A 23,566-nucleotide genomic window follows, 5' to 3' on the forward strand; every position below is an offset into this window, starting at 1 on the left:
GGGGCCCAGCCCCCCCAATATTGAGGGGGCCAACCCGCCACTGCACCAGGTGCCCTCCACATGCCCCACCTGGGAGTACCCGGGAGCTGGGAGAGGGCTGGGACAAGTGAGGGCAAAGATTGCCCTCTGCATGTCCCACCCTTGCCCAATGCTGGGGAGAGAAAGAGGCCAAACCCAGAGCCCAGCTCTGTGCTCCTCATTCCACACCTGGCATGCGAGCGCCAGCATCATGGTGGCCTGGCCCAGCGTGTGAACACTCACGCACTGGACAGGGGCGGGACACATCACATGACTTGTCACGTGATGCACCCCCAATGTGGGGGGCAAGTCAGCACCCCTGTTCCTAACACACATTTTGGCAAAGCAATTTCCTATAATGTAGTGCATTTTGTTTGTGCCATCTTCACTAATATATGCATTCATATGCACATTTTACTATGTGCATTTTGGCACAAGTTACTTGCTTGGAGAGCTGCACTGCAAAATTCAGAGAAGTGTAGATTTTGAAGGGTGGCTTGTGTACTGGCTTGCATGCTGTTCAGAAAAGTGTGCATTTGGTAGCTTTGTGCCCATTCCTCTCCCAGAGCAGATGATGGTGTGCATGGGTGGGGAGAATTCAGGGGCCTTGTGGGCAAGGGAATGAGGGGAATGGGAACTTTCATTGGAGAACAGCTGTTTCTCTCAGGCGTGGAGTGCAGCTGAAATGGGACTGCCTCTCACCTACAGCATACCAAATGTTCATGGGGAACCAGATACTATATCTCATTAATAGAAGACCTGATTCTGGGTCAGAGGGGAAGTTGTTAACCTGCTGCAATGATTTCACTGAATATAACCCACTGTTTCCCCCCCTCTGATTAAGGGAATGTGGGTGATGCTCTAAGGCTGGAAGCAACTTCAAATTCATGAAGCACTTCAGATCCTCCTGCTTTCACACCAATGGTAGTCTTTGCCCTGAAGCAGTGCTGGCTGATAAAGTAAAATGAGGGATAAAACAGACAAGAGGCAAAGAAAAACAGATTAAGCATTAATCTTATTTTAACTGTCAATAGTCTCAGTCTCTGTCTGTTGCCTAGACCAGTTTTTTTTTTTTTTTATTCTCTCATTGGAACCGAGAAATGCCAAGAGCAGCTCCTTCAGAGGTGGCACTTGTCATGTTCTCCATGAGTCATGCCTCCCACAAGAAAAGCAAATGCTAGACGTGTGAGGGTGGAGAGAGGGAGCAAAAGGTGCAAGGCAGAAAAAAGGCATGCACTACAGAATTCAAAAAAAGGGTAATAATCTCCACTTTGCCTTTCCTGACTCCTATTGTACTTGTATGAATCAGAGAGCAAAGCATAACTTGCTTAACGTTTCTCAAATAACGTGAGTGACTGTTTATTTAACATGGAGTGTGCTACACAACACAGCTAGGATTGCCACTTTTTAACTAGACAAATGGTGGTGAGAAGGCTCAGACATTAAAAACAAACCATGATTTGCAAAGCTATGTCATGGTTTGGCATGAAGGCCAAATGAAGAGTACCTGGGAAACCATGGTTGTGTGAGTAGCTGCCAAACCAGGATCTGATATGATCTGCGTGCTCACCTAGGGTTTGTCACAAGAGAGACTGTGGACAAATATAAGTGGAGGCAGCATGGCCAATGGTCAGGGATGATGGAGCTGTGGTCCAGCAACACCAGGAAGTTTCCTGCTCCTGCTATAGAGTAATGAGACTAGATATAGTAGGATAATAAGAACGAAATTGTCACGGAAACTATCATGATGGTGTGGTCCAGATCCAAACAACTGTGAAACTATTTCTGTGGATCCATTGACTTTAGTGTCTCAAACCGCAAACTCATGTGTGGTTACATGACATTAAAAAAAATACATTGTAGGATTATTATTATTTTTTTAAACAGCTTGTAATATGGCTTTTTTTTTTTTTGGAATCTTCACAAAAACAGAACCCTTGGCTCTAGGATCAATGGAGGCTGGACCATTTTGGCAGATAGGGCAGTAGCCTCAGTCTGCCGTCAGCCAGGCTCTACCTGTCTCACCTTCTTTCTTACAAGTACAGTGGTACCTCTGGTTACGAACTTAATTCGTTCTGGAGGTCCGTTCTTAGCCTGAAACTGTTCTTAACCTGAAGCACCACTTTAACTAATGGGGCCTCCTGCTGCACTATTTCTGTTCTTATCCTGAAGCAAAGTTCTTAACCTGAGGTAATATTTCTGGGTTAGCGGAGTCTGTAACCTGAAGTGTCTGTAACCTGAAGCGTATGTAACCCAAGATACCACTGTAGTCCAGAGGGGGACACTGCCTGTCAGCTTCCTTCTCCTTAGTATCAAATGCTGCTCTAGTGCAGGCTTCCTCAAACTTGGCCCTCCAGATGTTTTTGGCCTACAACTCCCATGATCCCTAGCTAGCAGGACCAATGGTCAGGGATGATGGGAATTGTAGTCTGAAAACTATCTGGAGGGCGAAGTTTGAGGAAGCCTGCTCTAGTGTAACACATCATGTAAGAGGCAGGGGGCAAAAGTAGAAATGGTAGGCCCTGCCCGTCATGGGCTTTGCCTCCATCTATCCTGAGCTCTGACTCATTGGCCTTCCACTCTACCAGGCCCAATAGACACCAGTCACTACGGCCTTGGTTCGGTAGAGTCAATGCAGCACACCTTGTATTCATGTTGGGTGGGATAGTGTTATACAGTTACACGCAACCCCAATCTCCACCGGGTGGCTGCATCAGATTCCAGGGGTTCCAGGCGTTTACCCAGGGCTGTGTTTCCTTTGGGAAAGTTGAGGCATGGCAGAGCTAGTGTATTTAATATGGTTTATTAGCACATATTTACAACTGGACATCTGCAGTGGAGAGGTGTGCAGGACATTATACCCTAAGAGTGTCTCTCATCGCCCCTCTCATAGCTTTAGAAAGCTTGGGTCCAAAGAAGCAGCCATGCATGGCTCCTGGTCTCGGTGCAGCCTCCTCCAGCCAGTGCCAATATGGTTCTGACCTCCAGTCCCTGCATGGTGTTCTGGCCAGCAACTCATGGAGGAATAGCCTTCCCCTCTCTTCTTCTTCCCAGCACACCTCTTACAAAAAACTCAAGCCTTTTGTAAAACAACACTTTCCCCAGTCACCTCACAGCCCTCACCTTGGCAACCCCTGTTCTGCAGAGACCTGAGAGCCTGCTCTGATATGTAAATGCTTGGCCATTCTTTCATAACAATTGCATTCAACCAGCCCAGCCAAGCTAGTTAGCATAGGCTAAATCCAGGAATCTCCTTTGGCACAGATCAGGAGAACTGCTGCAGCCTGTATTGTTTCCCTTCAATATCCCAAATATCAGCTAGATTCTGCCATTCATTAAGTTATTGGGTTTAGTGGGGTCCTCCCTTCCGAACTTATGACAATATGTTCAAGGGTAACATGTTTGTGTTTCTCAGATAGGATTTACCTTGTGTAATATAGGACACTGAGATCCAGACCTCTTCTTGTATTGTGGGAGGGATGCATGAGAAAAGACTTGCGCTGAAACTCCATGGAGATGAAACAATGCAGCGTGTGTGTGTGTGTGTGTGTGTGTGTGAGAGAGAGAGAGAGAGAGAGAGAGAGAGAGATTGAGATTTTCTATCCTTGTTCTATAACCTTTTATTATTATTATAGTAATAATATTTACTGTTTGCTAAGTGCCTATAATTAGCTAAACATTGCTTGTCATAGTCTGCTGTTTGGATCTATTCCATTTGTACAAATGATTCCAAATATGCTCTTTCTGGTTTTTTTTATATCTTATTTTATTTTAAAAATAGCTACAGTGCTGAATATCATCAGCAAAACTGCATGCAAAAGGCAGTGGTTACATTTATTAAAACTGTCAAATTGAAAGGGGATTCTGACATCGCAGAAGGAGGTGGCTTCCTATTAATTTATTAGAGGCTGCACTACTACTCACTCCACTCACCAATCCCTGCCACCACCCACTCCCCACATTAACACCCCAGAGCTTCTCCTTCCCACCCCATGCAGCTACCAAACTCAATTTCCCCCGTTCCCAGCCCATTTATGAAAATACTTATCTCTTCAATTCGTCAGCCCCACTTTGTTCTTCTCACCTTGACCTCCATGCCCATGCCTCCACCTTCCATTTGTGCGACCCCACACTTGCACACAAACAACACCCATGGTGACTTCCTGCATCTTCTTCCTCTCATGCATTGCAACTCCTAATCACCCTTTTTCATTTTCTGCCCTTTGTTCCCTTCCCCCTCTCCCTCTTTACTTTTCTCAGCTCGCTCACACAAACAACCTCCATTTTCATGCCTAATCTGCTATTCCAAAGCCCCTTTGCACACAGACACCATCATTACCAGTGGTGCGCAGTGAATTTTTTTGTAGGGGAACAGTTAGGGCAGAGGCGCCAGCTTGCAAGGGCGATTGGGGGGGGAGGCCATTGTAGCGCGTGTGACGTCCCTAAGCTAGACAGAAGTTTCACAGGCTTTGGGAAGGAGGTGTCAGGGCCTCTGACATGATGCTGGAGCCCTGCTGCCTCCTTCCCAAAGCCAGGTGGAAGGGCTCTTGGACCTTTAAGGGACTAGCCTAGCCCCCTTAGTCCATTGGCTGTACACTACTGATTACTACCTTCACCCCCTCTACAGCCAGTGTGGTGTAGTGGTTAAGAGTGATAGACTCATAATCTGGTGAACCGGGTTCGCTTCCCTGCTCCTCCACATGCAGCTGCTGGGTGACCTTGGGCCAGTCACACTTCTTTGAAGTTTCTCAGCCTCACTTACCTCACAGAGTGTTTGTTGTGAGGGAGGAAGGGAAAGGAGAATGTTAGCCGCTTTGAGACTCCTTAAGGGGAGTGATAAAGCGGGATAACAAATCCAAACTCCTCTTCTTCTTCTCTTCCCTCCCTCCTTGTCCTTCTTTTTTTCAGTTCTCCCTTGCACTCAGACCGCCCCCATTTCCATGCTGTTCTTTTCTCATGTTCTGCAGCTTCTTTTGTGCACTCCCCTCATGTTGATATATATTTTATTGTGTCTCTCAGTGAGCTTCTTCCATTAGAGAAGATTAAGTTCATACATGGGTATTTGCTTATTCATAAAAATTAAGAACAACAACAACAAATATGTTCTTAATATTGTACACCACTCTAGGGTCTTGGATAAAAGGCAGTATATAAATCAAAATAATATTAAGAACATAATTTACAGCGTGTGGCCTGCTGGCCAGTGATTTTGCACCTCATTCTTTCCATATTGGGGCAGCTACTACCGCTGTGCACTGGGGTCAGTCCATTGACAGGATTAAGGATCTGGGCCACTGGAAATCTGATGCATGCAAGGGTTATGTTCGGATGCAGCGCTGAGGTGCATTTGTTAATGTTGTTTTGTTCATTCCTAGGTCCGCCTGCCTTGCACATCTGGATAGTCAGGCACAGCATTGACCACTGGGCTGCCAGGAGGGCAGTGGAGTCTGGATTCGGACTCAGGCTCAGACTCGCTGACCATGTGTGTGTCTCCTGGGTATCCAGATGAGGAATGCACTGGGAGGGGCTTCTCCCAAGCGGTGTGGGCAAAGGTGTCTGCAGAGGCACACCTGTAGTGGTGGTGGTGGTGCAGCTGGGCATGAATAATTGCCTAAAGCCCCCGGTTGAGCTTGTGGGCCCACATTCAGGAGGACTTGGAAGAGTTGAAGGCAGCTCATCCTGGACTCAAAATTCGTGGTCGCTGATGGCAGTGACATGTGTGGCATGGTAGCCAATGCCCAGCTGCCACCAAGAGGGCCAGGAAGCTCGTCCAGAGCACTGTGGCCAAGAAGGTTCTGGCCTTGGGCTGGACAGTGAGCTGTCACCCGGGCATTACCTTCCACGATGTGTCCCTTTACAGGCTTGATGGGGTTCATCTGTCTGTGGCTGGGAATGATTTGTGGCTGACCTCAGTGTCAGCGGGGTTAAGGGATTAGTTACAGGCGTGAGTGGTTGGCGGCGAGCGTGGGGCTCGTGTGGCGGATAGGCACTGGTTCAGGTGATAGGGATGGGAGAATGGTCTCACCATCCCTATGTGAAGGGTATTCCGTTAAAGGAATCCAGGGACTCAACTGGTTTGGTCAACCCCCGAGAGGGGGTTGTGCCCGTGCCTGAGTCCAGGGGGGCATCTGGGTGGTGAACATAGTTTGTTCCTAGCTTTTTGCCTACCCAGGTGTTCACCCTTGGCTGACCTATGCTGGTGCCCTGGGTCAGCACTACCTGCAAGGCAGGGAGCTAGTCAAACCAGAGCCTATGCAACCACTCACCTTCTGTAATCAATAAATTTGTGGCCTAAATTCTGCCAAAAACCAAAACTAAAATTTGAGTCAAATGTGTCTTTCTTTAGGGGGGAGGTCTCTGGGTCTGAGCACGCGAATGTATATTTTAATACACATTTGATTTTATATATTCCTAGCATTGGGATTTTGTTCTGCATTCTGCTTTGGGATCCTAGGGTGGAAAGAGGTCTATAAATGAATTCAGTAAAAATAAAACAATTAAGGAGTTTGGTGCCTGAGCTTGCTTATTTTATTCTTCCCTCCCCACCCTATTTCCCTTTATTGTAAAATATTTCTGCACTGCAAGCCTGATGGCATGGACTCACTGTTACTTTTATCGATTTGTAAAACTCTCTGGGAGCTTTTCCATAAGAGAGATAAGATATGGTCTTGGAGGGCTTTGAAGGTACTGAGAAGGAGCTTTTGCAAGATTTGGAAGTGGACAGTTAGTGCAGGGGCTTAAGGTGTGGTGTTTGGTGATCATCAGAGCAGCAACAGAGATGAATAGTTCTGACAGAAGTGTGCTGAAGAGAGCAGACCAAGGCGATACCATGAGAGACCAGTAGTCAAGGTGTGATACAACCAAGGTAGCTGCACATTATAAACAAACTTTTGCCGAAAACTTTTGTCCGTATACTGTGCCTTTTCTCTTGCTAAGAAGATTGTTGCTAAGAGGATAATACCCCCATTTTAATAATTTAGTTGGTATCTGGAAATACATCTTTAGCTGATGTCGTGTCGTTGCTATCATCTCCGAAATCCAGCCTAACTCATGGTGTGCTATTGGACTAATCAGCTAAATGCACTGAAGTGACTTACAGTTGAAAGGCCTGTTTCTGTCTCAAAGGCATTGTTTAAATCGGCAGGGGGAAAAAATCCTTCCCTTTTAGTCAAGTCTTTTATTATAACATGCTGCCAGAGAAATGGAATTGCTCCCCACTGGAACCAATGTAACTTTTGTAAAAGTGGGGCTGTAAGTTGAATCTGAGCAATTAAGGAAGCTTAATTTATCTTCGGCCCAGCTAACAGCGCATCTCTGCGTAAAGGAGAAGACTGGCTAATCTTGAGTGGTTTGCTGAGTATGAAGATTCAGGGGTGGAGAAGCTGTGGGACTCCAGATGCTACTGGACTCCAACTCCCACGAGCCTCAGCCAGCATGACCAATGAGAGAAGGGAGTTAATTTGCTGTACAGCAATTTCTGGAGGCCCACACATTTCACATCCCTGTTTTAGATGCTTTGGAAAAACAGCAACTGGATATTTGGAGATTTCTGAAGAGCATAATTCTGGGTGGGCTGGAGTTAGGGTTAGCTAGACCATCTTTTGCATACCCTCCAATATTTTTTCCAGTGAAAATAGAGATGTCCTATTCAACAACAACAACAACAATGCATAAGACTCTCAATATTAGGGTCATGAGTTAGGAAGTCAGGAGTTTGAGCCCCACATTGGGCAAAAGATTCTTGCATTGCAGAGGTTGGACTAGATGACTCTCATGGTCTCTTCCAACTCCACAGTTTTTTGATTCTAATAATAATTTTATTATTTATACCCCACCCATCTGACTGGGTTGCCCCAGCCACTCTGGGCAGCTTCCCCCATATATAAAACGATGATAAAACATTAAACGTTTAAAAACTTCCCTATACAGTGGTACCTCAGGTTAAGTACTTAATTCGTTCCGGAGGTTTGTTCTTAACCTGAAACTGTTCTTAACCTGCAGCACCACTTTAGCTAATGGGGCCTCCTGCTGCCGCTGTGCCGCCGGAGCCCAATTTCTGTTCTTATCCTGAAGCAAAGTTCTTAACCTGAAGCACTATTTCTGGGTTAGCAGAGTATGTAACCTGAAGCGTATGTAACCCGAGGTACCCTGTACAGGGCTGCCTTCAGATGTCTTCTAAAGGTTGTATAGTTCCTTATCTCCTTGGCTCAGGGGTCACATAACTCCATACCCTCCAACATTTCTCTGATGAAAAGAAGTGTCACATTCTTAGATCAAATCAGAAACTGTGACGGCTTCTGTAAATCCAGGACTGTCCCTGGTAAATAGGGACACTTGGAGGGTCTGCTTTTGAGACCCAGACCTGTTTCCATTGAAATACTCTTGCATCCCTGGGTGGTAGATGTGCACTGCCCCTACAATGTACAGATTCTAAGGATGCGTGATGAGAGATTTAAACTGCAGGGCGGTACTTCAACATATCAGTTTCTCAGCCACGATCTGTGTCTCACAATAAATAAATCCTCCATTCACTGTCTGCGAGAACAGTGCCATGCTCTTGATTCATTAAATGAAAAGATCCCCTGATGGTTGCAGAGCAAGTAGGACTACTTTTAATTATTTCTGCAAGCTTCATAAATTAAGCTGTCTCAAAGCGTTGCAGTGTTCTCGCTGCCACTTAATAGGTTCCCATGTGCTACAGGTGCAAAGTATTATTCCCATTTAGCAGTTGCTTCTGACATTTCCACCTTATGAAAAGAAATTTAATTTATTGGAACGCTCCGTACTACTGATTTGACTTGAGATTCTCAGTTTTGTGGATGTTTTTTAAAGGCCACAGGAACCACACATTTTTTGATAGAATGAATTATTTATATTGTTCTGTTCCATTTGGAACAGCTTTATGTGTTTTATACTTGCAGTGATTTTATCTGCTTTTATAATTGTATATTATGTTACTGTAACCCTCCCTGGGACCTTGTGATGAGGGGAGGGTAAGAAATCTTTAAAAATATAATTTTAACACAGAGACAGCAAAGCATCCTATGTGAATCCTTGTCTCTAATGCAGAATGGTTCTATTCACAGATTTAAAGACAGGTTGGGAAGGGGAGCAGGATTGTCTTCTCCCCCCATACCATCAGTGGTTTTCAGTTCCACAGAAGTAGAAACCGGTGCAGAATGCTGCAGCCAGATTGCTGATGGGAGCTTCTAGTTGAGAATACCATTGTTAAAACAGCTGCACTGGCTACCTGTTATGGACTGGCTGGGTGCAGAGGAGTGGTGGGGGCACCAGCTGGGGAATCCCCAAGGGAACCCTCAAAGGAAGAAGGCTCCGAGCCCAGAGATTGGTGGTGAGATGGCGATGAGTGGTCAGAGGCAGAAGAGGGAGCAGACTGGGAGGAGGTGTTGGAAGCTGAAGAGGCAACAGGGTTTAGTGAGCCGGAAGAGGCTGGGGCAGAGAGCAGTCCAGAATCAGAGGCAGAAATAGTAGGGTGTCAGAGTGGAGGCAGGCAGGGAATCTCTCCTTCCTGCTGCTACCAGCTCTTCTTCCCCTGGTCTCCCAGAACACACAGAGAAATGAAGACTGGGGAGGAAAATCAACAACCATTTGTTTGTTTGTTTATTGATTGATTATTTGTCACATTTCTATTCCACTTTTCCTTCAAGGAGCTCAGGGTTCTCTTCCTGCCCATTTTATCCTCACAACAACCCTGTGAGGAAGGTTATGCTGAAAAACTGTGACCGATCCAAGGTCATCTGGTGAGTTTCATGGCTGAGTAGGGGATTTGAATCCCAGTTCTAGCCTAATCGCAATGCCACACAGGCTTTCCCAATACCATACTATATGAACTATATTGAGGAAATGGTGATTCTCTGCAAAAAATCTGTGTGAGGCTGCAGAAGATGCTGCAGGAGAAATTAAGTATGAGCATTCCAGACACTGGTTTCCAGCACTGCTTTATATTGAACAGCATAGAGATGAGCCTTAATCCTGATTTTCTCAATTAAAATTAAGGCTGCAACCCTCAACTCACTGTAAAGAGGAAATTCTGTTGAACAAAGTGGACTCAGATACGATACGATAAACTTTATTGTCACTGTCCCATACAGAACAACGAAATTGAAAAAAATCTACATCAGACATTCAAAAACCAACAAGCCTGCTATCCCAGTTATCCCAGCCTGGTTAGCCCCCTAAAAACTCTGATACCCCATAATTAAATACAATATACTCCCATAGAGACTACACTGCGTTTAAAACCAAAATCGCATTTGGATAGAAACTGTTTCTCAGACGGCTAGACCTAGTCTTTATAACCCTGTACCTTCTTCCAGAAGGCAGAAGCTGAAAGAGATCATTTCTGGGGTGCACACTATCCTGCACTATCTCTGCAGCTTTCTTATGACACCTTGAAGCGTAGATTTGATCCAAGGTGGGAAGAGTGCACCCAATTATTCCTACATGCGTAGGAATGCACAGTCTATCTTTAAGAGTACTGCTACATTGGCACACAAGCTTTCAGTCCTCATCTTGGTTGTATGAAGACAACAGTGGCATTTCTTTTTCAGATGGACCTCTTTGGTTATGGCTACAAATGATGGATTACTGATGTTTTTTTGAAACCTATTGAAAACACATATATTCCATTTGGCATTCAATCATGGAACTGTAGAGTTCGAAGGGATCCAAAGAGTCATCTAGTCCAACTCCCTGCAGTGTGGCAATCACAGCTAAAAAATACCTGAGAAATAGCCATTCAGCCTGTTTAAAAACAGAGCCCATCATCTTCATCTCCACTGTCAAACAGCTCTTAAAGTCAGAAAGTTCTTCCTAATGTTTAGTCGGAATCTTCTTTCTTGTATTGTGATATTATGGCATGGTTAAAAAGATGTTTGTGCTGTGTTGGAGGAATTATGGACAATTCTGCTGCTGATTCTTCTTCTTCTTAAAATATTGTGGCTTTATGATTTTATTGCTGATTTTATTTTGCATTTCATTGAGTTCCCTGCTCTGAGAACTTTTGTTGAAGGGCAGTCTGTAATAAGGATAGTGGTAGTAGCTAGGACCAGATGGTTTTTAAAGGACATCTTCTTGTGGCTAATTACCCAATTGACTTTGATTGCCAAATCAGGTTCTACCACACCTGTAAAGAAAACAACACTTCCCCTCTTTCTTTTAAAGAGAATAAAGCCTTTTCCACACTACCCCTTTCAGCTTATGCTTAAAGCAACATGCAATTTGCTGACCATCAGATTTTTCCCTCCTGGCACTTTCCCATTGTTTCCAAGACAAATGTTCTCTGTCATTGGCTGCCAGCACTCTCTGCCCACTCCCCAGCCTTCCTGCCAGTTGCTCTGGTGAATCAGCCTGACCAGGTGAGCTATGGCTTGCTTCAGAGTGACAGAAATGTGTTTTCCCTCTTGCCTATGGTGCTGACTCAGCTGTGAGCCAAGGGCAGGATGGTGTGAGAGCAATGCAAGAACGGCTGCCACAGAAATGTGTGTTCATAAGCATTGTAAAATAGAAGAGGAGAGCAAAGAAAGGTTAAGCTGGTGCACAAGGTAGTAAAAGAAAAACTAGTTTTAAAATCCTGGTGTTACTGTTAAGAAACTGGGGGGGGGGGTAATCTGTGGATCTTAAATGTTCTCACTTCACTTTAAAATGGTTTGCTGCACCATTCAAACACTAATTTCTGCCATCATCTTAGGGGCAATACAAGTCTTCAGGGGACCCTCTGCATGGTCTGGCTCAGGGGTCACAAGCCTTTTAGTACTCTAGGCACCTGTGGATTTTTGAGTGAATGCTGTGGGCACTGCCCCTCTGGTCACTCATTCACCCCCATAGCAGCATACCTCCCCCCAAGAGATAGAAAGAGGGAAACTCCATGTGCACATACCTCATTTTTAACCTGGGTCTTGAAAAGCACAGGGCTGAAAGAGCAAAAGGGAAAGAGGGACACTCTTCCAACTTCCTTTTTTAGCTCTATGTACTTTTCAATGGAGAAAGCAACCAACCTCCCACCTCACGACCAAGGAGACAGTGAGTTGGGGAAGGGGCTAAGAGGTTTCACAGGCACCAGGAGAAGACCACTGTTCCCACAGGCACCACATCAGCAGCCTCTAATTTAGCCAGTGACTCTCACGGTCATTGCCACCAGAACTTGGCTGTGTTTCTATATTTCTCTTTGTGGAGGCAGCAGTGCCACCATTCCCCTTCCCCTTACTACTTTTTTTAACATCTTCCCTGCTGCAATAGTGGTTTTGGCTTTGCAGTTATATCCTGGCTCTCACAAAAGGGCCAAAGATTGATCCTTCTTCAGAGCCAGGGCTTCTGAGCATGGTGGTCATCACCATTGTTTTGTCATAGCCGTCAGAAAGATTTCTTCAAAATTAGAATGTGCATGTTACCCATCCAAAATGTCTACCCTAACTTTTTTTTTCATTCTACCCATCCACCAAGGAGTTCAGGACATCCCACCTGTGGGGCTTTTGTTGCAACAGCAATGTGAGCTAGGAAGACTAGGCAGGAGACAGTGGTTGGTCCAATGGCACTTCCAAGCAAGTTTCTGAACCCAGATCTCTCCAGCAGAAGTTGGGCACTCTCACCAAAACCACACTGAAATTTAGAGTCACAATCAGGACTGGCCAAGATATTGTGCAGCTTGAGGCAAAGGACAAAATGGCGCATCCACCCAATCACACACACAGAAACTGACTGCAGTGGTGACTGAATCTTGTTTTGTGATAAGACAGCATCCTTAACCATACCTGAACACAGCAAGCTAACTTCTAGTGTGCAGGGTAGGCTGCATACTACACATCACTTTGTTTGCCAGCACCTGAGGTGGCTGCCTCATTCTGCCTAGTTTGAAAAGGCCAGCTCTGGTTCCAGAAGCATATTTTTGCCGTGTGTACTAAGCAAACTGTAAATGAGCAAATGAGGCATAATCTTCCCTTGCAAAGCAGCTGGTACTTGATTGCAAGAGATATGATTCCCCCGCCCCCTTTTGTTGTTGATCACAGAGCAGCAGTTCAGGCATTGCGGAGAGTTTTCTCTTTGTCTGAAATCATTTCCAGCGATATGCTGTAGCTTGATGGAAAATATTTTGATCATTTAGCTATGACCAAACTTTTTGTAACAACACTTTAAAAAATGAATACAGAGAACTGAGCCCCCCCTTTTTTTGCTGAAAACAAGCCTTCAAACATCTTCCATTTCCTTCAGCTCAGGGTGCTTTCATCAACACTGTGGACTAGCCATGTGTTGTTCTCTCATTTTTACAGGGCATCTGCACGGCACCATACACAAAACATCACCCTCATGTTTTTCCTCATTAGTCCTCCCCCTGCCCCCAGTCCAGCAAATGTGACTCTTTTTTTTAAAAGTGGGATTACTGCAATTCTCCAAGTACAGAAAGACTATTTCACGACTATTCTGGCTGGCATTGCCTTAAATACATTGCTCTAGGCATTTTCTTCTCTATGGTCTGTCCTCTTTAGGAATCACATCTATCACTTTAAACTTTCCATTCCCAATAACAATGCTGCATTTGTAAGTGTTTTTCCTGCAACTTGTGGAGCATGAGACTCTTAGTCTCAGGGTTGTGTGTTTAAGCCCAACAATGGGCAAAAGATTCCTGCATTGCAGCGGGTTGGACCAGATGACCTACGTCAGGCATCCCCAAACTCGACCCTCCAGATGTTTTGGGACTACAACTCCCATCATCCCTAGCTAACAGGACCAGTGGTCAGGGATGATGGGAACTGTAGTCCCAAAACATCTGGAGAGTCCAAGTTTGGGGATGCCTGACCTATGTGTCCTTTCCAGCTCTATGCTTCTGTACTTCTAATTTGCAATGTGTATGTGGGAATTAGTAGCAGCATGTTTAGCAAGGTGGAGCTGCCCTCTCAACACTGCTTATCTGCATGGAGTTGGTAAGCCTGTACTGTATGGTCACATGGGTAGGAGTGCCCCAGCCTGTGTCCAGTCCTCACTGCCATTCTGTCCCAATCCCATCCAGGTATGGAGCAGTGGCATCGGTGTCGGGAGGTATCAAGGGACCCTTGGCTCCATCAGGATCTGGCCTGGTCTGGCAGCCAACAGAGCTTTATGTTCACCCGAGCGGATATTGGGAAGTAGGGAAAGTGGGGAAAGTAAAGGTAAAGTAGGGGAGCGGGTGGCACTGTGGTCTAAACCACTGAGCCTCTTCGGCTTGCTGATCGGAAGGTTGGCAGTTTGAATCCAAGTGACAGAGGGAGCTCCCGTTGCTCTGTCCCAGCTCCTGCCAACCTAGCAGTTCGAAAGCACACCAGTGCGAGTAGATAAATAGGTACCACTCCAGCGGGAAGGTAAACGGCTTTTCTGTGCGCTCTGGTTTCCGTCACGGTGTCCCATTGCACCAGAAGCGGTTTAGTCATGCTGGCCACATGACCTGGAAAGTTGTCTGTGGACAAACGCTGGCTCCCTCAGCCTGAAGCGAGATGAGCGCCACAACTCCATAATCGCCTTTGACTGGACTTAACCGTCCAGGAGTCCTTTACCTTTTATTGGGAAATAGGAGGTGATGCCAGGATGCTGGAAGATAGCACTGTGTGCCATAAGGATTGCCCAGCATCCCTTAAGCTAGTCTGTTGCCCTTGGATGTAGTGGAAGATGCTATCCTGTCCACTGACAGCTAGTACATTGAAGGGTGAGGGCAAGATGTCTTGGTGGTGGTGAGGAAACACCCGGGGGATATTTTAGAAAGTTAACTCCTAAAATCCAAAATTTATCAGAGAAGGGAAACAGAAAACAGGAGCTGCTCGTGATAAATAATAGGGGCATTTTAAAAAAAAAATTTTTTTTTAGCATTCACTGAATTTTTGCAAAAGCTACAATAAATTGGGAAGGGCTCAGTGGTAGAGCATCTGTTTTGCAAACAGAAGACCACCAGTTCACCCCATAACATTTCCAGGCTGGGCTGGGAGAGCCACCTATCTGAAAGCCTGGAGAGCTGCTGCTTATCTGTGTAGACGATACTGGGCTACATGGAGCAATGGACCCGATTTTGTGTAAGACCAGTGTTTTGGTATAAGATCAATGTTCCTATGTTTTTAAGGACCCTGCTTTTGAGATATCAGCACTGGTGTGTGTTTGTGTGTGGGAGTTATGGTAGGGCTACTACCCAATGCATGCTTGCCTGAGATAAAGCTGCACTGAGCACAGCAAGTCTTTGGAGTAAAGGCATAAGATTGTCCTGGAAGCCTGAGAACAAACGCTCCAGAATGCTGCCTGTCTTAGCCCCTGTTGAAACAAGTTGGTTATGCAAGAGGGATGCTGTGCTGCTTTTCTGCAGCCTGATACAATAACCTGCTTTCCCAGAGTGGCTTTATTTACTTATTTATTTATGGGGGGGGGTACTGAGAAGAAGAAAGGAGTGGGGGTTAGGGGAGTCATGTGCCTGAGTCGGCATCAGAGGCAGTAGCTCCACGCCAGATTCCATTTTCCCTACAGTGTGAGGCTGGCTAAGAATAAGTGGCTCTCATATTGGATAAAAGTAGCATAATGGCATGTGACTGCACTTTCAATGAGGACTGTCACTATGTGACTGCATTTCCAAAGAGGCTGGTGCCTCCCACTTTGCAGTCCTGAGGTTTTTTTTTATGAAGTTAAAATGGGGGATGACTCACCAGCCCAGCTCAAATATTGCTATGGCGGATCTCCCTGTTCCACCAAACAGTATTTAAAGACTTCCTAATTGCATTGCAAATAAACCTTCATCATCCTGCATGGTAGCGGCTCTGAGAAGCAGGGCTTGGGGGATATGTGTGTGTGTGTGTGTGTGTGTGTGCGCGCGCGTGCGCGCGCGCGCAAGATTTCAGGTATGGCATTAGGCAAACAAATCAGTTACCTGATAATTTCAGCCCTAATTTTAAAGGCAAGTTTATAGCTCTTAAGACTGAAGAGTGATGTTTTTCCTGGTAAATAATCTGAGTTTCTTTGATACAGAGAGTTTCGGGAGGACAGGAGGAGGTTGAAAGAACACATAAACACTTTATTTTTATTGCACATCAGTGCCTTGGATCAGGGCTTCTTCCTTTTTCTTTTACACACAGTAATGGTATTCAGATGGAATGGCAAACAAATGAGTTGCCATGAGCACAAACAGCCACAGGTTCATGGGTCCCATCCCTTCCCCTTTTGCCCAGGATGAAGGTGGCAGAAGCTTGCAGTTTGCTGTTTTGTCTGGGAAACTGTGATTGTGCAAACTAATACTGGGCTGGAAGTTCTCAGAGGAGCATTTCAGCCAAACCTGGGGTGGGGTGGGAACTGACAAAACTCTGTATCCCCATTTTCTTTCTTCACATTCTTTGCCGCCACCCACATTTCTGACGATGGGTGGTGGTAGCAGGGCTCTTTCATGCCATTGCTCTCTAAAGTTTCCTCTGAAGGATGTCACAATCATGACATAGTGCTGCAAGGAACAGTGTGGTGAGCCACTGAACTGTGTGTTGAGGCATGTCCTCAGACTTTGAACTGCCCCTGCCATCCAGGCTGGTCATTGGATCTCCCTGGACAGGAGGAACAGAAAGTTCTATAAGAGGGCTTCCTGTTCTAGTTAAAGCTTACCTGAGCAACAAGCTCTTCTGGAGTTCAGGCACATTCCTGTCTCCTTTGGTTTTCTTTCAGTCCTGGCTTCGTCCTGTCCCCAGGCTTCTTCTTTAGTTCTTCTGACTATGAGCTTTATCCCATGGCACCTGGTACCTGGCTCATTACAACCTCCAGGTTCGTAGGGAGTATGCCACTGAAGACCAGCTGTTGGGGAGCCACAGTAGTAGAAGGTTATGACCATGCCTTGCTTTTGGGCTTTTCCAGATACATCTCTTTAAGCCCATGTAGAAGACACACTGCTGTACTTTCATTTGATCAAGCAGAGCCCTTCTTTTGTTCTTACCTGGAAGCAAGTCAGGCATTCCGCTCAGGAGCAGAGCTTGGTAAAGAAAGCCTCATGTTGCCAGGAAAATGCTGTCAGTGTCCTTTACAACGGCTAACCTGGAATATCCACCCTTTGTCAGTAATGGCCAGCGAGTGAATGCGGGTGGTCACAGGCATTTACTGAGGAGGAGAGGGCATGTGCAAGGAGCATGGCCTAGTGTGGAGCATGGTGCTTTGTCCTGCTTCCCGCTGAAAAATGTCAGCAGGCGCTCTTTCTAGTTCAAAAGGAAGTGAAGGCCTATTAGAGCAGACTAGAGGTCCTCACTCAGTGTCACAGAAAGAGTTCATTCAGGTGGTCTTAGAAGTCAAAGTGGTAGCAACAATAAGTCCTGCCCAAGGCTCAGGTGTCCAAGATCAGTAGCAAGGGTCCCAGGATTGCATGAAGGTAATGAAGATATTCCAGTGAGTTACCCCACCAATCTGCCAAGCTTTAAAGCAGAGGCAGAGACTCCCTGGAACTCTAGAAGTTATTGATCTAGAAGGTGGGTAACCTCCTGCGGAAGAAGTTTCCTATTTTCACTTGATGTGGTGCGTTTCCCTGGGAGACATCTATGAGGGTTCCTCCTGCTCTGAACCCTCTGTCCCAACAGGTGTTTCCCCTGAGCCCTCTTCAGTCTCTGGTGGGGAAACAACCTCCATGATCTCTAAAAGCCCCTGCTGCTTTATGGGTGGAAAAGAGGCAGCTTTGAGAATTGCCATCTTGCCAGTAGATCTGGGTGCATCTGGAGGTAGAGAGGAGCTCTGCTTCATTGTCTCATTCCCTCTTTACTCCCCTTCAGAATCCTCTTCTTCAAGTGCCTCCCACTTCTGGTCTGTATCAGAGTATGGAGAGGGGATTATGACACTCTTGCCCCCATCCCTAGTTCTAGGCTGCAGGAACTATCTTTCCTTTTCTTGTCAAGGAGTGGCAGGTCTCCAAGGAGTGTCTGGTGAAGGCAGTGGAGCCAGAGGGTGATCCAAGTGAAGGGAGTAGCGAGGCAGGAGCCAGGGCTGGAGGAAGGGCAGGATGTGCTAGGAGTGGAGGGGCAGTAGAATCCCCTCCATCCCCTCCCCCCTGTCCCTCAGGAGCAGGAGGGACTTGAAGAGGAAGTGACAGGTTTTGTGTACATGCCCCATCAGACAAGGGTACTTAACTTGGGTGGGTGGGGAGTGGTCACACCATTTCTCCAACGGTCCATCTTAGAACAGAAGCCTGGGGAGAGGATGCAAGATAACTTAATCAGTGTGTGTGTGTGTGTGTTCAGTGCACCTTAGGAACTACTGTTAGATCCATGTTTTGTCAATAAAGAATTAAACTACTGCCCATTTGTCCTCCTTGGGCTGGGTGTGCTCAGGACACTTCTGGGGGTGGGTGAGAACCATCCAATTCAGGCTTTCAGAGCTTTCTTGTCCAGACATATGCAATTACCAGAGTGCAATTTTTGACTGAAACTTACTATTGGGTATCCTCTTTCTGGTAGACAGAGTCTCTTGGTGGGTAATATGTGAAAACAACCCTTAGAATACCATTCCACTGACAATTCCACTGATTGTCAGAGGGATCATCAACTTATTTTCTGTCAATTAGTGCTTTCTATCAATTAGTACACAAAGCACTAATTGATAGAAAATACGTTGATGATCCCTCTGACAATGAGCCTATTTCCCCATTTGCTGATAAATTGGTAAAAGTTCTGTTGAAGGCAGATCCTGCTGGCAGTCTTCTCAGAGGCTTCACATTGGCCACTGTAGGAGCATGATGCTGGACTAGATGGTTCTTTGGTCCAAGGACTCAACTTAGGCTCTGATACACTGAGTCCAACATTTATTTCACAGGGCACACCAATTCCTTGCTGCTTTTTTTTTTTTTTTTGAGTCATTGACCCTTTGAGTTCCCCTGAAACAGATTTCTGCAAGACTCAAAAGCATTTCACTGAAGGCACCCCAGGCAATGAGTTTTGCCACTGCCCCAGCTGCATTTTCCAGGAAGAGAATAAAAAAAGACAGTTTAGTTGGCATGCCCTTTGTTTTTTGAAATGGAAGATATCAAAGACCCTTAGAGTCAAAGGATGTAATAAACCCAAAGGCAGAGGCTTTGAGATGTGGAGTCCTAAAAGTGAAGAGGAACCCTTACTGTAGTTGTCACTGTGTAGGATGCCTGCCGCTTCAAAGCGATGATTTAATTAATCAAGAAATGTGAAAATTGGGAGTTGAAAGTTGAGCAGCAACAGCATGAGGCTGGATGCTATTAAGGCCTTCATTAAAAGTCAAGGGTATTTCTGATTGTCCTTAGCAGCTAACAGACGTTCATTGCTTAGCGATGCCAGATTTTTTAGACACCAGATCTGTTCACAGCACACCTATGCTATTAGGATAAGCATCTCATTTCCCCCCACAGTTTTCTAGTTAGAGGCTTTAGCAGATAAATCTGCTTAAAATTCTCTCAGCGTGAAATATCTTTGCTGAGAAAAATAAGGAAAATGGGCTCAGCCTTGCAGATTAAATAAACCCAAATGCCCTGGAAATGGAACATTTCATGAGGGACAATACTATCAGTGGCTACAAGCCACGATGGCTGTGTTCCGTCTTCACTGTTGGAGGCAGTGTGACTCTGAATACCAGTTACTGGGATTCTCAATGGGGTAAAATTTTGTTTGGCTGAGGTCCTGGTTATAGGCATCTCATGGCCATCTGGTAGGCCACAGTGAGAACAGAATGGTGGGCTAGAGAGGCATTTGGCATGATCTAGCAGGGCTTTTTATGGCCTTAAATTTGTGTTTAGAGTTGGACCTCAGTGTTTGGGCTGAATAATGGGGGTGGAGAGTATACAGGGCTGAGGCCATTTTTGGCTTTAAAGGTCAGCACCAGCACTTTGAATTGTGCTCGGAAACATACTGGGAGCCAATTTAGAGCTTTTAAGACCAGTGTTATATGGTCCCGTCAGTCACTCCCAGTCACCAGTCTAGCTGCCACGTTCTGGGTTAGTTGTAGTTTCTGAGTCACCCTCGGAGGTAGCCCCACGTAGAGCGCATTGCAGTAGTCCAAGCGGGAGATAACCAGAACATGTACCATTCTAGCAAGACTGTGCACAGGCAGGTAGGGTCTCAGCCGACGTACCAAATAGAGATGATAGACAGCCGCCCTGGACACACAATTAACCTGTGCCTCCATGGACAGCGTTGAGTCCAAAATGATTCCCAGGCTGCGCACCTAGTCCTTCAGGTGCCCGTTACTCTATTCGGGACCAGGGAGTCCTCCACCCTCTGTCCCCTGGAAATAGTGATTTGGTCAGGATTCAGCCTCAATCTGTTAACCCCATCCATCCTCCAACTGCTTCCTGACATTCACATAGGACATTATATGTGGATTGTATGCACACTTTGCCCCAGTATATGTATTGTTGTATAGACTGTGTAGCTGAAGAACTGCATTGCAAAATGTGAACCAGCACCAAATGGTCTAAAGTGGTACAGTCCAAACGCCCATTTGCCACTGAGAACTAACCAATGACCCTTTCCATTGTGTCTCTCTGCTTCAGTGTAAATTTAAAACTCATTTGATCCCTAAAGATCAGTGCAAGATTGTACTACTTTTCAAATAAACTCTGTTCTCTCAACCTTCCATAATCCCTCCACTTGTCTCCATGTTGAGCTGCTAGATAAATAGAATAAATTGCAAAACAACACCAGGTTTTAATGCCCCCGCAAATGATAAACAGATGAACTTCTGAGGTTTGTGTATCTCTTGATCGAGTGACTCTTTGGAACTGTTTTAAATGATTTCTATTTATTCTTTTTGAGCCAGATTGCCTTTCCTTTGTCTTGGCTACTGCACTTCCTTTTGTCCCATTGCTGGCTTCTCCTTTTCTATACTCCTGTCTGTTCCTGGTTTCCCTGATGCCAGCATCTACCAGCTTTCTTTGCCCACTTCCTTTTGCTTTAAGCTTCCCATTGCTTCTCATTCATTCTCTTGTGCATCTTGCATCTGCCTTCTTCATTACTGGCACACTCGCAACTCTTCCCATTATTGCTCCTGCTAGGGCAGGAGACCTCCCAGCTCCACCTTTTCTGTCCTGCTATTTCAGGATCTGTGAACTTTCCCTTTCAACCTATTCATGGGGCACATCTGCCGCAATTGCTCAAGTGCAGAGCCTGCTGGTACCTTGCCTTGTGTGTGTGTGTGTGTGTGTGTGTGTGTGTGTACACCAAAGAGAAAAGAAGTGTGTTGGCCTGTCCCAGCTTGTTCGCTATTAATGGGTTAGATGGGGGGTGCGGGTGGGAAACGGGCACTCTCTTATCTGAGCTTGTGCAGATCTTTATTTTATAAACAACATTTCCTCAAAGGAGTAATAAAAGAGGACAGGCACAGAAGAAGGATTACCATCCTTGGCATAGAAGGAACCTTTGCCAGGAAGAAGTTTATCAGGGCAATGCACACGCAAAGCCCATGGCATAGCGTTAATTTGCCTCCCCTACCAAATTAGCTGTGCTCAATTTTGTTTTCTTTCCAATTTTACATCCCTGATTACACATTCATAAAACCGTCCCATCTTCCATGCATAAATACAAATGCTTTGAAAATATAATTGTGTGTGTTTATCAAGCACCTAATTTGTTTTACTTGCCAGTGACTAATTATATAGGAAATATAAATGAATTGCTGGCCATATAGTCTGTTTTAAATACCAAAGGAAGGTGGGGGTGGGGGGACAGGAGGAGGAAAATGTTGGAGGCTCAAAAGGCAATGTTACATTCCAGGATGACATCGATTTCGGTCTGTGTGCATCTTATATAACAATGCTCCACACCTCTTGTTTGTCTCACCATCTGTTTGGCTGCCTGCCTTCTCCTCTCGGACCATTTAGCTGGTGCAGGTGGGGGATGGTATCATCTGAAACCTAAAGAGGTGAGGTGGTAGACTGTATTTGGGGAGCCTACAAGCTTTCAACTGGGTTTAGACCTCCCTTGTCCTTTAGGATCTGCATTTGAGGAGTGGCATTGCTTTTCCCCACTTCAGGAGACCACATCAATTCGTACTCTCCTCTCATACCTATTTTCATGACTAGCAACCACTAGACTTTGCAGTAGAGAAAGGAGCAAACTCTGCCATTTCTTTATATTGGTTCTTGCAAGGTGATGAGAAATAACACACCAACCAAGGGTCCTTCCCTGTTGTAGCCCAGTATTTTAAAACCTATGTAATTATTGGCATTCTAAATGAAGTCATCCCTTCAGTCATTCTCTAACTTGCATGTAAAAAGATAAGTAAATAAAGAGAGGGAAAGGAAAGAGGCATCAGTGACCTAATCAGTTTGATATATATACCAGTGCTACAGGCTAAATATTGTAAAGTTTATCCTGACCCACCGCAGCTAAGGAAGGAACGTATATGATAGTTAAGACTTTATTGACAAAAGAAGCACTTACATTTATGTACCATAGACATGAGTAAATAAATGTGACTTCAACTGATGCCAGTGGGAGGGGCAGGTGAATTTCCCTGCAAAAGGGGTGCTACCACAGAGAATGACCTACCCCATGTCACTCATTCACTGGCCACAGAAACACCAAACAGTGCCTCCCTTGCCAATGTCAGGAGCATGGGGGAGGCAGTCCTTTAAATACCTGGGCCTCAAGCCGTCTAATAAGACATTCCCATGTCTAATGACAAGAGAAAAACAATAAACAGTTGTGTTGGTTGTTCATTTATATGTACCGTATCTGGGTGCTCCCGACTGATCTATATTCAAAGTTAAGCAAATGGCTTGGTAGCTTAAAGAGGTTCCTGTGTCCATTGCTTCTACCACAGTTTTACTTTGCTGTATTGTGCTTATGGTTGCAGCAAAGGAAATAAGTGCAGATAACCCAAACGTTCCTGCTATTTTGCTTTTATGCACTTTGCAGTTCATTTTGCAGACCATCTATTTTCTGAAAGAGATCTGTGTGTTCTCTGCTTCATCCGAGTTGGGTGACTGTCCTAGTGCAGTCCATTCAAAGTAATAGAATGTGTTTAATAGCCCCCATTAATTACCGTATTTTTTGCACCATAACACTCACTTTTTTCCTCCTAGAAAGTAAGGGGAAATGTCTGTGCGTGTTATCGAGCGAATGCCTGTGGGTGGCGGGGGGATCTGCTGCAGTCGTGAGCAGAGGATCCATGGTTCCCCTTCCTTCCCTCCTCTGTGGTTACAAAGCATGGATCCACATGGATCCTCAGGATTTTTGCATTGGGCTACTCCAAACTCACTGTCAGATCACATGTCTGTGGTCACAGCATGAACCACAAAAAACATATATCCACTATTTCGTTTAGAATATTTTTTTTCTTGTTTTGCTCCTCTAAAAACTACGTGCGTGTTATGGTCTGGTGCGTGTTATAGAGTGAAAAATTGTTTGGGGAACATAGCCTTTTTGGGCTTTTTGAAAAGCCGGGACTTAAAAACTGCTTCTTTTTATTAAAAAAAAATGTAATTAACATTTCTTGCAGAAATGTGTGATTTTGAAGCCCTCATGAGAGTTGTAGGGATCTTTTATTGGGCTAATTTGCATGTTCATAACCAGACCTTGATTTCTCCAAACTGCATTACTATTGG

General features: G+C 45.3%; 1 long non-coding RNA gene across 1 annotated transcript in view; it reads right to left on the bottom strand.

The window, feature by feature from the left end:
- The window catches only part of LOC310754188, a 258,587-nt gene that overhangs the window by 22,188 nt on the left and 212,833 nt on the right, over window positions 1–23,566 (bottom strand). The window lies entirely within an intron of this gene.

The sequence above is a fragment of the Podarcis filfolensis genome (genome assembly GCF_964270895.1).
Source record: "Podarcis filfolensis genome assembly, chromosome: Z".
In the NCBI taxonomy this organism is placed as follows: Eukaryota; Metazoa; Chordata; class Lepidosauria; order Squamata; family Lacertidae; genus Podarcis; species Podarcis filfolensis.